An 11,923-nucleotide genomic window follows, 5' to 3' on the forward strand; every position below is an offset into this window, starting at 1 on the left:
CATCAAATCTCAAAACCTATTCAATGCAATATGTCATGTAACAATGTGGCACGTCAAGCTTTATCTGTAGCAAATTCATTACAATGGCATGTTATACATGCATTCTGTAAAATAGTATCATTGTTATGCTTAAAACACATTCTTTAAATCGATAACATTCAATGACATGCGTACATGCAGTCAATATACATTACAGTATAGATACTTACGTGTAGTTGGTAGTATTGAAGAAAAGATAGCTGACAGTACTAGCCACAAAATGGCATGCATTTAGCCAACCAATTAATCAAATACACAATCAACCCATATGAAAAATACTTACACAATCGACCACTTCATTTTAGAGTCCTATAACTTTTGACCAATTCGCGAACAATCAAATAATTTACACTAAATATCGCAACATAAAATAGTTAGGACCCACACCTGATTTCCACAAATCCTATGCACTAACACAAATCCAGAACTATTACGGCCTTGATCTAGACATCAGTCAATTAGATCTAAACACAAAACACAAACATAGTTTAGAATCTATTTTTAACACCCCTATTGGGTTCGGCTGAAACAGGGACAAGTAGAAACTAATCAAATTTGATTTCTATACGTTATTTACTCTCCTAATGATTAAATAGGAGATGTGGATTATTCTTCGACACAACTACTAATCTAAGGTGTTTAGACTAGGCCTTTCAAAAAATATTACACAAAAAAATTGGCATGATAGATTCGACCATTATACAAAAATATTCGACCATTACTAAAAATAAAAGGAAGGAGAATGACATTGGATCTATCATGAAAACAATACTTATGCTACCCGCTCCAGATCTGTGATGGAAGAAGTGAAGAACTGACAACAAATAAGGAAGGAAATAGGTGCGGTTGAGAGACTTCAAGGGTGACAATAATGTGAAAAATAGCAGCCAGTGTGGACAACAATGATGATAAAAATGGAAGAAATGGTGGCTATTCACTTAGATGGTGGCAATGGTGGAAAAAGAAAGGAAAATATAGGAGGAAATTAGGCTTAAGGATGACACAAAAGAAGAAGAAAAGAAAATAAAATTGGTGAAGATGAGAGAAAAGAAGAGGGGGATGACATAAAAAATGAATAGATGAGCTAATTAGGCGAAACTAAAAAGAAATATACATTAAATGCCTAGGGTTGTAGCATGGGGCAACAAATGCTAGGGTTTTGAACAAAAATATAGTAAAGAAAAAGAAAAGAAAAGAAAAAACAGTGGGTTTGTCATGAAAACAATACTTACGCTACCTGCTCTAGATCTGTGATGGAAAAAGTGCAAAACCAATAAATGATAAGGAAGGAAAGAGTTGCGATTGAAAGGCTTCAAGGGCGACAATGATATGAAAAATAGCAGCCAAGGTGGAAGGTAATGGTGATATAAATGAAAGCAATGATTGCTATTAACTTGGACAGCGACAATGACAGAAAAAGATACGAAAATATGTGAGGAAATTAGGCTTAGAGGTGGCAAAAAAAATGGAAAGAAGTGGGGGACAATAAAGAAAATGAACAAATAAGCTAATTAGGTGAATTTGAAAAGAAATATATATATTAAATACCTAAGGTTACAGCATGGGGTAGCAACTGCTAGGGTTTTGACAAAACTATAGTAAATCAAAATAATACAGTAAAGGGGAATCGAACTTAGGTAGCACAGAAACTTCAATATTTATTAACCATTAGGTTAGATGCCACATCCCAAAAATCGAGTTAGTAGAAATTGGGTTAATAAACCGATAGTGGTCATGCTCGAATTTTTTAGATGATCTTTTTCTCATTTAATAATAAATAATTATCAAGTATAGTGATTGAGTAGTGGTGGAGCTGACCTTAATAATATGTGTTCGAATACCTTCCCTCACATTATTTTCTATATGGTGCAATTATGCTTCAAACCTTAGCAAAGGTCACACCATGTTTTTCAAATAAATGATGTAGTTTGTGAACAAGGAAGTAAGTTCGCTTAGTGGTTAGAAGCTTAAATAATTTCCTAAGGGTCCTGGTTTTAAGTCTCCACACTTTACATATTTTTTTGGCAACTTTTGCATGGGAAAAAGCTTCCATAACTGTCCACTCCTAGTTAGCATGCAAAGGAAGATTCTTTCCTCTTTTAACTAGTCAACTTTCCTTTTTAAACCCCCACTTTTCACTCTTATGGTCCCCTTTTTGCTCCTTTGTCCCCTCAACATGCCTATTTTCTTCACCCCTACCTTGTGTGACATGCATTGAACCTAGAAAAGGTGAATTACACCTTTTGACCACCATAGTTTTTCATTGTTTTCTTCTTTTCTCCTTCTCTATTTCGTAACCAACCTTTTTATTATTTAACTTCATATCTTGATTTTATTGAAAGTTTTTATTGTTAATCTTTTCTAATCTATCATTTTTGTTATTTTATTTTATTTGTTAGTTGAGACTCCTCTTTAATTGAATCATTGCAAGGATCGTTGAGTCTCCTTACCCTTGAGATTACATAAGTATTGGTAAATCCTCCAATTATATTATTTCTTTCTTGATTATCGTTTATGACAGATTCTAACAAGGATATTTCTTGTTCATGCTTGAAGTGTTTTTTTGAAACCTCGGATCCATATTCCATCATTTAGAGGTGTTCATCATTGGGACCATTGATTAAGTAAGTGATTCAACTTAATCATTTATTTGAAAATATTATTAAAAATGTTAATATTCTGACATGGTATTAACATTTAACTAAGGATTCAAGGGTTGATTTTCTCTCTTAGAGTTTGGAAATGAAGTCATTATTATCGGGTCATACGAATTCAAGTGTGGGTCTAGGCTGATACAAGTTATATATATAACGTTAATAATGGCTAAAAAAATATTATTATTTGATTTGTGATTTATGTGAATACTTTAAGTATTCTAAAACGAGAGACTAAATTTGTCAAAATAGATTATACAAGTAAATGATTTCGAGCTAACTAATTTTGTGAAAAGTATGTTGTGTGGTTATGATTTTCACTGTTTGAAAAGTATGTTATTCTCATTCTCATGTTATGTGATATAATGAAAGAATTGATTTTACATGACAAATAAATAATGATATTTCAATACCTTGAAACAATACGTGAAATGCATGTTAAACATGCCCTACATGATATTTTATTCTTGTCTCGGTAATTCAAATGTGGGAGAAGGTTTTTTACTAATGAATCGATATTCAAAATCGTTCCATTTTGGATCCCTTTCTCGATCAAAGCATCGGATTTCTAAATTCTCATAGGGACCACCCGGAATTCCTTCTAGGGCCCGTTGAATTATTTTTATAGATTCCGTCATTTCACTGATTCGGATTAAATAACGAGCTAATAAATCTCCTTATTTTTGCCACTGGATTTCCTAATCAAATTCGTTGTAACACTCATAATGATCAACTTTCCGAATATCCCATTTGATTCCAGATGCTCGTAGCATTGGGCCAGATAAACCCCAATTTATTGCTTCTTCTCCACCAATAACGCCTATCTCTTCAACTCGTTCTAAAAAAATAGGATTTCGCGTAATAAGTTTTTGATATTCAACAATTCCTGTTAAAAAATAATCACAGAAATCCAAACATTTATCTAGCTAGCCGTAAGGTAGATCGGCAGCCACTCCTCCGATACAAAAATAATTATGCATCATTCTCATACCGGTGGCAGCTTCGAATAGATCATATACTAATTCTCTTTCTATGAAAATATAGAAAAAGGGGGTCTGTGCACCAATATCTGCCATAAAAGGTCCAAGCCATAATAGATGAGAAGTTATACAACTCAACTCCAACATAATTACTCTGATATAACTGGCCCTTTTAGGGACTTGAATATTCCCCAACTGTTCTGGTCCATTTACAGTTATTGCTTCCGTGAACATAGTGGCTAAATAATCCCAACGCGTTACATAAGGCAAATATTGTATAATTGTTCGGTTTTCTGCAATTTTTTCCATTCCTCTGTGTAAATAACCTAATATTGGTTCACAGTCAACAACATCTTCACCATCTAGAGTAACGATGAGACGAAGAACACCATGCATTGATGGGTTGTGAGGCTCCATATTGACTATCATAAGGTCTTTTTCTGTAGCTGATAGATTCATAAGTTTTTCCTCGATTCATTCTTACATGAATTGTTGAAAACGAAAACAAGTACATCAAAATGAAAATCTAATAAATCGACTAATTCAAAATTTGCAAATTAACGATTTTTTGATTCCCGAATATCCAACTCACCAATTAATTCTTTATAACGTATTTTATTTGTCTTTGATAAATAAGATAGCAGTCGTTGACGTTTTCCTAGAATTTTACGTAGACCTCTCTGAGATAAATAGTCTTTTTTGTACAATTCCAAATGTGAAGTAAGTCTTCGTATCTTATTGGTGAAACTAACTATTTGAAATTCAACAGACCCCCTGTTTTCTTCTTTTTTTTTCTTGAAAAATAACTGAGATGAATGAATTTTTTACCATAAAACCAAAAAATTTCCCCCTTTTTTTGAATGTGAATTTTACTGATCAGTAATAATAATACCAATCATTTTGATATACACGATGATTTTAAGTTCGTTATGAACTTTATCATTTTTTTTAAATAAAATTAATCAATCCGGGTTTCGATTTGATTCGTATAGGGATACAAAAGAGTGAGAGATTTCTACAAAAGAGAAAATTTTAGAGTTCAAATAAGAGGATTTTGTTGATTCATTTGTCGATCTAATTGATATGTATGCCATTAAATTAGTATCGTGTATTAGAATAAAATGTAAGACAATCCTTGTGACCATCTATTTGTTTTCATATACCCGACACGATACATACATAATATAGGGGAAAACGTACCATTAAAATGTACCATTAACGAATTTTCAGACGTGGATACATACGGATCCTTATCATACTGAAACGACTGCCGTTATTAGTATTAAACCAATATCGATTCATACAAGCTAAATCTTCTAATCGATAATTGGGCCAAAGAAAGAACTTTAATTTAATTAGTTTCTTTTTATCACTATCAAGATGTTTGTTTTTAGTCAAAACTTGACCATAGTTTTTTACATTATTTAAAAATACTGCATTTCTATGCATACCATTTTTATCCCTGGAATTGAAAGAAATTTGAATTCGCAATTCTTGCCGGTGGTTAGGGGATAAAATATTTTCAGGAACAAACAAATCATAATGATTTTTGTCTTTATTTTTAGTCATCTTTTGATGTCTTGCAATAAATTCATAAAAATGATTTTTATCAATATAGTTTTTTTCATTTTTAGTCATCTTTTGATGTCTTGCAATAAATTCATAAAAATGATTTTTATCAATATAGTTTTTTTCTTGGTATCTTTGATTAATTTGGTGTTTATTTTTATGAACCAACAAAATACTTATAGTTTGATATAGAATAAATTGTCCATTATTTTTTACCGACAGACGAACTGGATCGATAATCAATATTCCTTTTTTCATCAATTCTCTAAGAGTTAAATCCTTCTGAATCATCAAAATATCCAGATTCATCTCTCCCCGTTGAATAGAGGATATAACAATTTCGTTTGGATTTATCAGTCTAAGCAGGAGGCAATATACTTTGATATTATTGATTATTCTTTGATTTAAAGAATCATCCCATCTCAATTGAAAACGCAAATACCTTTTTAGGAAGAAATCAAGCTCTGCTTCCGTGTTGCTCTTGTATTGCTTTTCTTTCTACGTTTTTTTTGTCTGATTTATCATAATCTTCTTCAAATATTTTTCATGGTTTAAGAGAACGGATTTAAAATTTCCTTGTTTTGTGCATCTGATACAAGACCCCCTTCACTATGGGTTCTTTTCTTGTTTTTGTGCATCTGATACAAGACCCCTTCACCTATGGGTTCTTTTTCTTCTTGATTTCGATTCTCTGATCCAATAATTTGTTTTTCGTTTGGTGCTATAAGGGAGTCCCTTTTTTTATTTTCAATAATATTTTATTAATGTTCCTATTTCCATTAAAATTGAAAAGAAGTAATTTTATTAATGATCCATGGTTTAACCTTATATGCATTATATAGCAGCACAAATTCTGGGAAGAACCAAAGTTCTAGATTCGGTATAGGATGACTTACTATTTCTTCATTCAGTCCCATCCAATCAAAATGGCTTCCTTTTTTATTGGATGGGTTGCTTTCTTGATCTTGATAAATTGTGAAATAAAAAAGGTCCATTTTATCAATTATTTGATAATTCTTAACCACAGTCTTAATATTTTTCTTACTATTGGTACTGGTATCGACCCAGGACTCAATATCGACCTTATTTCTAAGACAAAAATCAAGAATTCTCCAATTAAAAAACTTTCTGTGCGAAAAATTCCCCATAGCATCTAGGATATCGCCTTCTCCTAGATAATTATGGATGGGGATATCCCTCAGTGTATCAAAAAAATTTGTTTATCCATGTTGTAATGATAAGAACTCTCTTCCCTCTTATTTACTTGGAATGGTGATCCATAAGTATACGGGTCCCTCTTATCTTGATAATTAATAGATTTATATAATAAAAAATCATATCCATAGTGTTTTTTAAAATTAGATTTTTTTATATTTTTGTTCTTGATTCAGTTTATGTTCTTGAGTTAGTAATGAGTTCGCTTGAAAAGCATTTTTCTTTCGTAATGAATTAATCTTTCTTTTTCATCTGAATCCCATTTTGTTAAATGTTTATTTTGAGCCAGATAGTGTTGATTGACTCTATTTCGCCATTGTCCTGGTACTAATTTTAGCCATCTATTCTGAACTAAATCGTATTGATAACGACTCCTTAACCAGTTTTTCCATTCATTCATTCCAGAATGCCAAACAATTTTCTATCTTAACCCATAATGATTTCTTAATCTGGAATGAGATACTCCCCGTTCTTCAAAATAATCTTTTATTTCATTTTTAAGAAAAAGAGATGTTCCATGATATTGAAGGATAGGTTTGAATTTATAAAAACTAAAACTTGGGTTTGTGATAATTTGTAAAATACATATGCTTGTGAGAGGGAGGATAAGTCACAAAAAGCTTTTTCATTTTTATTTCTAATACTAATATTAGAAAGTGAAGAAAGTGAGGTTTTTATAGTTGAAATAAAATGAGTTGTATTTTTAGTTGTTTTATTAATTCTTTCTTAATTTGCTTCATTATTGTGAATGAAGTTTTCAATCATTTTTTTTGTTGATTCAAGAAAAAGTTGGGTATTGGTTCTTGGAATATTAATGATATATAGAAGAATATCCATGTATATCTTTTCAATGAAAAAATTTATAAAAAAATAGAATTTCCGGATTAATCGAATATTTCTTCTTTTTACTATTTGCCAAAATTTTTTTGATGATTCTAATATTTTATCCTGATAACTTATTTTGTTAGAATTACTATTTATTTCTTGAGTTAGAAATTCATTTTTCTTGTCTTTTATAATTAGAATTTTTTGTATTTGATTTTTGATTGTGTTTGTTCTCTTAGTCAGATCTTTTATTTTTTTTCGGTTAATGAATAATTTGTCCACGCCATAGATTGAATTTGAAGGGATGATTTACGAATCATCTTATTACTGATTATCGAATCCTTTTTAGTTTCGCCCAATTCATATGGTTCTCTCAACCCAAAAAATGGAATTGGATTTATTTTTGAAAGTTCTTTTATTATTCCTTTTAGAAATAGAATGCTTTGAGTGATCCATTTTTTTGTTTCTTTTGAAGCTTTTCGAAACAATTTAGTTTTTTCTTTTAAAATTGTTAAAGCTATAAAACATTTCGTTTTCCATTTTTTTATTTTTTTTAGTTCTTTAAAAATAGGCTCAAAAAACGAACGCCGTTTTCGAGGAAGCCGAAAGGTAATTCAGTTTCCATTCCCTAAACTGTTAAAAAGCAAAAATCATTCTTTTGACCTTTCTTTTTTTTCATTGGATCTTTATGAGAGGGTTGTAGTTTAAATCTGTGCCAAGGTTTCAGGCAAAAAGGAAATAGGATCTTTATCTGAATATCGTCAGTTAACCAGTTTTTTGGAAATTCTATTTCGGATAATTGAACACCATTATAAGTGCATTTAACATGCATTTCTCAATTCCAATCCGTTAAATCCTCAGACCACTCAGGAAATTGAAATAATAACATACGGGCAATGTTTTTAACTATTATTAGTGAAGGTAATATAATATATTTTCTAAGAATGGATTGGGTTATTAACACGGAGCCCCTTATTACTTGAGCAAGTAAAAGACTATCCCAAGCTTCTGCTATTTCTATCCTCATTTTCTCTTCTCTTTTGTATTTTTATCTTTTGGCCTCGTCTTTTTTCTCGATCTTTTTTTCTGTATAATCAGAAATTTTTGATTCTTTGTTTTTACATATCCAATTTCGAGATATTCGTTTTAGCGGTCCAGAAACATCAAAAGAAAAAAAGAGTGGTTTGTCTACTCTGCCTAAAAAAAGGGGGGAATGTACATTTTCTTGAAACAGCTCCCAAGTAATTGTTTTACGCCTTTGAGCAAGCATGGAACCCTTTATTATGTCGTGCTGAAAATCCGATAGTTGCGAATAGCGTATCAAAGCCACTTCGTCTGTTTGATCAGGATCATTAGCATCCTTGGTATTAGTATAAGTATCGGCGTTTGCCTGGTTATTAGTAAAAATCACAACGCGCTTGGATTTTCTTGAATGAATTTCATGCTCTGCTGTTACATTTTCCTCGTTTTCTCCCTCCTGTTGTTCTAAATCATCGATTAATTTGTATGACCATTGAGGAACCTTTTTACTTATTTCTTTTATTCCAATAGATTTTTTTCTAATTGTTTGATTGTTGGGATTAGTTATAACTATATTGAATAAAAATTTAAAATTTTGACTCGATCCTCGAAATCGATATTTCCGTGTTCATCTTCTATCAATGTCAATAAAGAGAGTTCTTTTTCTGTTGCTATGATTTTATATTGAGTGTATCTAGTGTCTGTTCAAGGTCGTGATAATCAGTAGTAAGAAGTAGAGCATGAATCTTATTTATCCAAAATGGATCCGTGTTTTTTTTTATAAGTTTGATTTATGCTTAAAGGAGAACCCCATTTTTTGATTCTTCCGCGGTAGGGTCCATGCAAGAAAGGATCATATAGTTTAGGCAAGTATTCTCGTTTAGTTTCATTATTAGAGAATCGAGTCATTTTTTCAAGTATGCCCAGATCAAAAGATCCTTATCTATAGATTCGACTCTTTTTATAAACTCCTTACTCAAATTTCTTCTTTTTAGTTCATTGATAAAACTCCAATCAGTATACAATTCATCAGAAAACCATTTTTCTGGTGTGAAAAAATATATATTTTTTGTATCATTTCCCCAAAAGTTGCTAAACTGGGTGGATATGTAAAAGATATTTTTTCTTTTCCATCACTTTGACATGTATAAAAAAAATATTGTGACATTTCATTTTTTATAGCATTTTCAACCCTGTCATTTTTTATATATCCAAAGGTCGATTCCATCATTTAGAATAAAAAAGAAGTGTCACAAGAGGTTTTTCAATCCATAATAAATATTTATCTTCTTTTTTTTTAATATTTCAAACTTCGAACTTTCTTGATTCCCATCTAGATAAGAAGTTTCATAAACCGGTCTATTTTTATAGTATGTCTCTTTAAAAGAAAGTGGAGTTCGCCCTTTATTTTTTTCTTTCCAGCCACTCATAGCTTTTCTGTTTCGTCGATTTTGCTCGGATCCACCTCTTCCTCCGAAAAAGGGAAGAAGAAGTATTTTCTTCAGTTCCCTGTTTCTGGTTAGCCCCTCCCCCGTCAGAAATAGTTTCTATTTCTATGTTTCTTTCTTCCTCACTTTCCCCCACTTCTTCCAGTTCAGAAATTCCTTTCAGTTTCTTAGTTAGAATGGGTGATGGTATTCTGCCTAAATAGTAAACACAGGTAATAAATAACAGAATACTAAAGATTCGAGCCATAGAATTTCTAAATTTTGATACAAGATACTTATTAGATCGAATAAGTACATTAGACCTAATTAAATTATTTTGTTGTATCCAGACTAATACCAACCCAACCCATTTCATCAATAAAATATGACCAATTAACCAACCAAAAAACTACTTGTTACAAATAACATATTGTTGTTGCATTGAAACATATAGATGTTAACTAACCTAGCTAACATTGAACTTGGTAAAATGAAATGGTTGAATAATTGAATAATGAGATTATTCAGGAATACACATTGAATGCTAAGATTACGCATTGAATTTCTGGTAGGACGTTTATGATCAAAAAAGTCATTGTGATTGTTCCAGAAGAAATGAAACAAAAGATACGGTAGAGCTAGGACAGTTATTGTATGAGATTTACCCAATGCTAGATGCAGAGGTACATAGTAGATTGATATGAACATCATGAGCTGGCCTGCAATAAACCCAGTTGTTGCTGATACTCTCTTCTCGGTTCCTTCTTCTCATTCTTCCATAAACCGAGCTCGTAGAAGAAGATATAAGAGGGACCTATGGATAGTGTGGTCAGAAATCCATAATAGAGTCTGACCATAACGACCGAATTGATTATCGTCATGTATAAGGATATTAGATTCCCTGGTATAAAAGATTTTAAAATCACCATTAACCTCCCTTTTTTCTTTTCTATTTCTGGATTATTATATGATGATTTTTGAACTTTCCATATACATATATAGAAATAGAAAAAGATAGACTAGAACAGACATCTCTTATGTCATGTCAATGACAATATAAAAATGGAATTGGGATCTAAATGGAATATAATGAAATAGAGCCACTTTGAGGTTCCCTATGAAATGAGGCATGGAATGGAGCCACTACAAAGAAGTTCCGGGGGTTACGAATGAAACTTCGAGTTCATATTGGTCATGGGTTGAGAACGGGAATTGAACTCTATGAGATCTAATCTCCCGTTGTTCCTCAGTAGCTCAGTGGTAGAGCGGTCAACTGTTAACTGACTGGTCGTAGGTTCGAATCCTACTTGAGGAGATTTGATTCATTCCAAATTAAAGAATTCAGAATGTCAGAATGAAAGGGTTCGCTTTGACCGTTAAGAGCAGGTAACTCGTTCCCTGTGTCTTTGTTTCTATTGCATTCTACCTCATCGTATCACATTCTGTTCTGCGATATTTGAGAATCACCGTCAATATCCTGGTGTAGGTGTCCGGGATAATCCTTTGTTCCATAGTCCCGGGGCTACTTACAACCAGCCAATTAAGAATTCTCAGATGTACTAGTACTAGCAAATGCCTCAAAGATGCAGTCATCGATTCTCCCGAGAGGCCACAATTACCGCGAGCAAACACATTAATTTAATGACGAGGAGCGCATTTTTTCTATGCTACTAATACTTGTACTTGCTCTGCTATTCTGCCCAAGCCTGGCTGAGGAAGAGTTACGGGGCGTAAAACAAAAAAAATATGCTTATTTTATTTTGCTTTGGCCGGTAATACTATATATAAATATAAAATAGAAAAGTAAATATATGATAAATAATAAAAAAAAGGCCACTCCATTTCGGCAAAAGACCCACGCCCAAGTTCCATAGGTTTGGGTCCGCTATTCCGATCATGATTTTCCTACCCCCAGAGGGAAAGGTCCTTCCCTTTTGGGCCGGTTGTGGGCGAGGAGGGATTCGAACCCTCGACACTGTGGTTCGTATCCACGTGCTCTAATCCTCTAAGCTACAGCCCCACCTCATCTCCACTGGATCTGTTCCCAGGAGTACCCTAAAAAAAGGAACCTTCCTCTCCCCAGCCATTTTGGGTTAAGAAGATGTGAAAGTGCCTTTCTCTCTATAAGAACGGTGCATTCCGAGGTGTGAAGTGAGAGAACGGGATTTCATAATTTGGGTTTTGAATAAGACGA

General features: G+C 32.4%; 3 pseudogenes; all 3 read right to left on the reverse strand.

The window, feature by feature from the left end:
- Positions 1 to 3,154: 3,154 nt before the first annotated feature.
- LOC121212735 (NAD(P)H-quinone oxidoreductase subunit H, chloroplastic-like) lies at positions 3,155 to 5,294 on the reverse strand (annotated as a pseudogene).
- A 727-nt stretch (positions 5,295 to 6,021) lies between these two features.
- On the reverse strand, positions 6,022 to 9,211 carry LOC121212298 (protein TIC 214-like; annotated as a pseudogene).
- A 468-nt stretch (positions 9,212 to 9,679) lies between these two features.
- LOC121212736 (protein TIC 214-like) lies at positions 9,680 to 10,799 on the reverse strand (annotated as a pseudogene).
- Between the last annotated feature and the right edge of the window lie 1,124 nt (positions 10,800 to 11,923).

Source organism: Gossypium hirsutum, chromosome A13, assembly GCF_007990345.1.
Source record: "Gossypium hirsutum isolate 1008001.06 chromosome A13, Gossypium_hirsutum_v2.1, whole genome shotgun sequence".
Classification (NCBI taxonomy): Eukaryota; Viridiplantae; Streptophyta; class Magnoliopsida; order Malvales; family Malvaceae; genus Gossypium; species Gossypium hirsutum.